The sequence below is a fragment of the Cricetulus griseus genome, chromosome 5 (genome assembly GCF_003668045.3).
Source record: "Cricetulus griseus strain 17A/GY chromosome 5, alternate assembly CriGri-PICRH-1.0, whole genome shotgun sequence".
Lineage (NCBI taxonomy): Eukaryota > Metazoa > Chordata > Mammalia > Rodentia > Cricetidae > Cricetulus > Cricetulus griseus.
In genome coordinates, this window is record NC_048598.1 from 132,673,297 (window position 1) to 132,679,296 (window position 6,000).

Consider the following 6,000-nt stretch of genomic DNA (forward strand, 5'->3'; position numbering starts at 1 on the left):
TTAAGCCCAAACTTGAAACATTTCGAATATTTCTAAGGGCTGAGCCACAGAGTGTGTGAGAATCTGCTGCCCCATGGCTGAACATGTTGCCCATTCTTGATCCCCTCTCCCAGTCTACTCCTCCTGCTCCCAGAATCCTTTCCAAAGACGTAAGTCAATGGAATCCCCTTGTTTAAATGACTTCACATTTCTTTCACAACCCCACAGCACTTTGAACGTGTTCTCCTCCATAAAGTTTGGCCCTCTCCCCACACTTCTAACCTCCAGCAAGTCTGTGAGATTTATTAGATTATAGATCGAATCTTTTATCTAGCATATAGTGGTCACAATATGCTCTTTTTTGTTTTGTTTTGTTTTTTAATTTTTAACAAAGATTTATTTATTTATTTATTTATTTATTTATTTATTTATTTATTTATTATGTATACAGTGTTCTGTCTGCCTGCACGACAGAAGAGGGCACCGGATCTCATTACAGACGGCTGCGAGCCACCATGTGGTTGTTGAACCCAGGACCTCCGGAAGAGCAGTCAGTGCTCCCAACCTCTGAGCCATCTCTCCAGCCCCCTCTTTTTTGTTTTTGTTTTATTTTTTGAGACAGAGTTTCTCTGTGTAACAGCCCTAGCTGCCCTTGAACTCACTCCCTTTGTAGAGTAGGCTGGCTTTGAACTCACAGAGATCCACCTGCCTGTATTTTCTGATTAAAGGCTGGGATTTAAGGCCTGCACCACCACCACTCAGCTCTCCATACACTCTTAAGGAGTAAAATCAATGTAGAAAACATTACATATAACTGTGTCTATCAGTTAATCTACAACAGTTAGACAGTGGCCAGACAGTTTCTACTTTGGAGTTTTGTTTGACTCATGGAAGCTTTTCATAGCCCAAATTAAAGATGAATACTCAGCTAGTAGCAGAGTTTTGCTTGAAAGAAGAACAGGTAAGATGTATGCAGTTTCAAAAAAAAAAAAAAAAGATGTATGTAGTTTCTCAGATAACCAGACTTAAAGCAACCAAACCACATGTGGACAGTTCTAATCCAAAGACTCAAACCCAAACTACTCCAAAATTTCAAACTTTTTTTGTGTGTTAATGTGATGCCTCATATAGGGAAATTCACATTTAGCCTCTTGAGACAACTCACTGTCAAAATACAGGCATGTTAAAATGACCTTCAGGGCAAATGGATGGAACTAGAAAAAAAATTATACTGAGTGAGGCAACCCAGACTGACAAAGACAAACATGATCCGTATTCACTAATAAGTGGATATTGGCTATAAAACAAAGGGTAACCATGCTGCAATCCTCAGACCCAGAGAGACTAGGTAACAAGGAGGGTTCATGGTGGTGAGTACCCAGATGTCCCTAGGAAGGGGAAATAGAAGAGATTTGCTGAGTGGACTGAGGGCGGGTGAGGATGAGAACATGGACAATCAGGTTAGGGGCAGGCAGAGCAGGAGAATACTGAAAGAGACTACTGGAAAGGGGGTGCATTGGGGTCAGGTAAAAACCTGGCATAAGGGAATCTCCCAGGAAGCTACAAGGATGATCCCAGCTAAGACTCCTAATAATAGCAGGTACACAGCCTGAACTGGCCATCTCCTGTGACCAGATTGATGCCTCGCCCAACTATCATCAGAGAGTTGTCATCTAGCAACTGATGGAATCAGATGCAGACCCACAGTCAAACATTAGGTGAATGTTAGGGGAATCCTGCAGAAGAGAGAGAAAGGATTGTAGGACCCAGAGGGGTCAAGGACACCAAAAGAAAACTCAAGAATCAACTAGCCTGGGCTCATGAAGGGGCTCACAGAGACTGAACTGACAACCAGGGAGCCTGCATGAGACTGACCTAGGCACTCTGCACATATGTTAAAGTTGGGTATCTTGGTTCTCTTGTATGACCCCTAACAGTGGGAATGAATAGTGGCTAACTCTGACTTTTTTACAGACTTTTGGGACTCTACTCCAGACTTAATACATGGGGAGATGCTTAGTTTTACTGCAGCTGTCATGTTTTGTTGATACTTATGGGAGACCTGCCCTTTCCTAAAGGGAGGAGTGGATTGGGGGGGTGGGAACAGAGGGAGGATGGGAACAGAGGTAGGAGGTGAGAGGAGGGACTGGGAGGAGAGGAGGGAGGGGAAACTGCAGTCAGAATTTAAAATAAATAAATAAGTCTATTAAAAATAAAACAAACTTCAGTATATGCATCTCAGGTCTGGATAAAATATCAATGAATTTTACATTTACACATGGACCCATTCCCCAAGACATCTCATTATTTCTATACAAATATTCTCAAGTTAAAGTCACTATGGTTAAGGGTTATTCAACCTGTAAAGGAATATATAATTCTCAGGAGACAGGATCTTGGAAATACTGTCTACTTTTGTGTAACAATCATAATCATAAAATTTAGACTCTATACCTGAGTACTCTTCCATAACCAACAAATGACAGAGAAATAAGACCGCATCAAAACTGAAAACTTCTACTAAGAAAGCGATGGGCTGGGTGTGGCTTAGAGACAGAGTACTGGTCTAGCAGGTGTGAAGCCCTGATTTCAACCCTATTACGAAATAACAGAGACTCCAGGAAGAGGAGGAGGAGGAGGCATAGAGGAAAGGAAGGAATGGAGAAGGAGGGAAATACAGTGAAAATAACTTGGAGAAGAAGAAAATATTTGCAAGTCATATTCCTGACAAGAGTCTAATATTCAGAAAACACAGAACTTCTACAACTTAAAAATCAAAGACAAATAACCCAGTAAAAATGAGACCGTGCCTACAGAGTAAGTTCAAGACTGGCTTGGGCAACTCCGTGAGATGCTGTCTCCATCTCAAAATAAGAACTGTAAGCAGGCTGTGGCTAGAGCTCAGTGTACAGCACTTCCCTCCACCTCCAAACATGCACACACAGAGAACACGCACCTGAGTAGAACCTTTGTCTAGAGAAGAACTACAAACAGGCCCAGATGTAGATGGGGATGCTACATGTCAATAGTCATTAGAGAATGCAAATAAAAGCCACAATCAAACAGCACTCCTTTGGAAAAAAAATAGAACAAACTGTTAGACCCCCGGAAAACTCTGGCCTCTGGGGTCTCAGCCCAGGACCACGGTCACCCCAATCACCAAGCGAATTCAAAAGCTTGCTGCAAACAGCATGAGGCTTTATTGTTGTTTAACGAGCTAACCCCATGTTAATTTAGGTCTTTCACCCACCCGCCATGGTGGATGGCTAGCAAAGACAGCTCGAAGGGGCTGCATAGAGATCTTGTAGGGCAGCGTAAGGGGAGTGTCTAGGGGTACGCACAGGCTCAGGATTGGTGTGCCTCCAGGCTTGGAGGACTTGCCCTGTGTTGATTGGCCAACTGGGTTGTTATAGCCCATAAGCCCTCCCAGGGTGGTTGCTATGCTCTGCGCGTCTGTAAAGCAAACCCAGAGCCGTAAAGCATAGCGCCACCAGCTAACTTCTGATTGGTTCCTTGCCACGAGGCAGGCATCTGACCTCTAGTGACCAAGGCAAGGTCAGAAAAGCACGAGTTACTGTCATGGCTGCCGAAATGGGGAGCTGGTCCCTTCAAAAGCAGGAAGCTCAGCAAGAGCCGGTGGGGATGTGGAGAGAGTGAACTACACATGGGGCTGGAAAATGGTGGGACTACTCTACATGACAGTTTGGCAGTTTGCTAACAAGTTAAGAACAGAGTCATTATGTGACCCAGCAGTTACATTTCTAGATATATATTCAAAAGAATGGAAAGTAAGTGTGCAGATGGAAACTTGCATACAGATAATCTCGGAAACAAACACACTTCTGTTACCTTGTGATTGGAAGAATGAAATGTGATCTATCAAACTGTACCACGAACACGGAGCAGACATTGATGGGGCTGCTTATGAAGAAATCGTGAGAACACACCAAGTGAATGGAGCCATGCTCTTTTATGTTCTTATTCATGGTTGTATTCAAAGAAAAAAATATATCCTGGGTCTGGGAATAGAGATCAGTGGATAAAGTGCTTGGCAGGCCATGTGTGAGGACCCGAGTTCAGACCTCCGGTATCCACATTAAAAGCTGGGTAGGTGCGCTGGACGGTTTCATGTCAACTCAACACAAGCTGAGGTCATCGGAAAGGAGGGAACCTCAATTAAGGAAATGCCTCTATAAGACCAGGTTGTAGGTAGGCCTGAAGGGCATTTTCTTAGTTAGTAATTGAAGGGGAAGGACCCAGCCCATGGTGGATAGTGACATCTCGGGCCTCGTGGCCCTGATTTCTATCAGAAAGCAGGCTGAGCAAGCCAGTAAGCAGCTTCCCTCCATGGCTCTGCATCAGCTCCTGCCTCCAGGTTCCTGCCTTGTTTGAGTTCCTGTTCTGGCCTCCTTCAGTGAAGGACTATAATGTGGAAGTGTAAGTCCAATAAGTCCTTTCCTCTCCAACTTGCTCTTGGTCATGGTGTTCATCACAGCCACAGAAATCCTAACTAAGACAGCAGGTATGGTGGCCTGCTGTCATGTCAGCATGTAGTAGCTGAAGACGGGAAAGCTGGTGAGTTAGACAAGTTCAATTCTGATGGAGGAAGACACCCAACATCAATCTGTGTCCTACACACACACACACACACACACACTCATACAGACCTCTCACACACAGACAGACTCACATATACACACACACACAGACACACACAGACACCCAGACCACACATGTGAATGCACAAACAAAAAATCCAGAATGAGCATACTGATAAATAGTTAAAGTAGGTTTGTGCTTGTGTTTGTCAGGACTGGAGGGAGACAGCGGACTGGCAAGGAATAAAGGCTTAATGGGCATAGTGCTGGCTTTTACAATTATTAAATGTTTTGGAGCTAGACAGTGGAGGTGGTTGTAAAACATTGTGAATATACTAAATGTCATTGACTTTGTACTTCAAAGTTGTTAATACTATGATTTTTATGCTGTATATTTTTTCAAAAACAAAAGAAATGAAAATTTCTGAGATCACCTTTCAAAGAATCTATTTTGAAGCATCTGGTATGGATTGTAGGAGCAAGCCGAGTGCCGGTATCTTGGGAACAACATTGTATTTCAGCAAGGAAACTATCTCAAAGGCATCACATGGGTACCCTCCAGAGCTCTTGCTTCTTAACTTGGAGAGCTGTTGAGGACTTTAAGTGACATTTCTGCAGGGCCCGGTTATATAAGCATGCTTTCAGTTTCCCCACTCAACCCTTCCCACGCAGTACCCGAAGTCACAGTTCCGTTCCCTGGTCAAGGTTAATCTCTCCCGTGCCCTCAATATGCATCCTTTCTTCTCACTCATATTTTCAGCGCTTTTTCTTTCTATTGCTTTCTTCTCTCGGCCAAAAAGTCGGCATACATTTCCACATCTTAAATGATGGGTCTCCTCTGACCTCTCTGCCTTCTCCTTTTCTCTCGAGTGTTTTAATCATCAGCTCCCCCACTCCCCCCGGACTTTCATCCATTTCACTGTCGGGGGAAATGATACCTTTACATCGGTGTGAGCTGCATGAGCTTTCCGTCTCTCTATAGTCGCTCTTCAGAGAAATGTGAGCGATCTCAGCCCATGCTTACTGAGTATGTGTGGAACCAAAATAGCACCTGGGGGATTGGGTTCTTCCACAGCAGAGGAAGTTAAGGCAGAAAAATCCAGGTCTAGAGGTTTTGACTCACGGGAGATCTAAGTTTGTAGCAGACTTAACAAAGAAGTCATCCTGACTCAGAGGTCTGCTCCATTTAGAGGCGATTTTGATAGGAAGCAACTGGAAATTTGCCTGGGAATCCTCAGAAACTCAGGGTCCAAGACACCTTACATCAACACTACCGACCATGGAATGTTTGCTGAAGTTGCTCTTTTAAATAGAGGGATATTTTGAAATAAATAGGCAAAACAAACAAACAAAGCAAAGGATATACCCCCTGTAAGGATTCAGGCATTATGCTGGCCTGCCCATCTCTTGGCAGAATGCACTC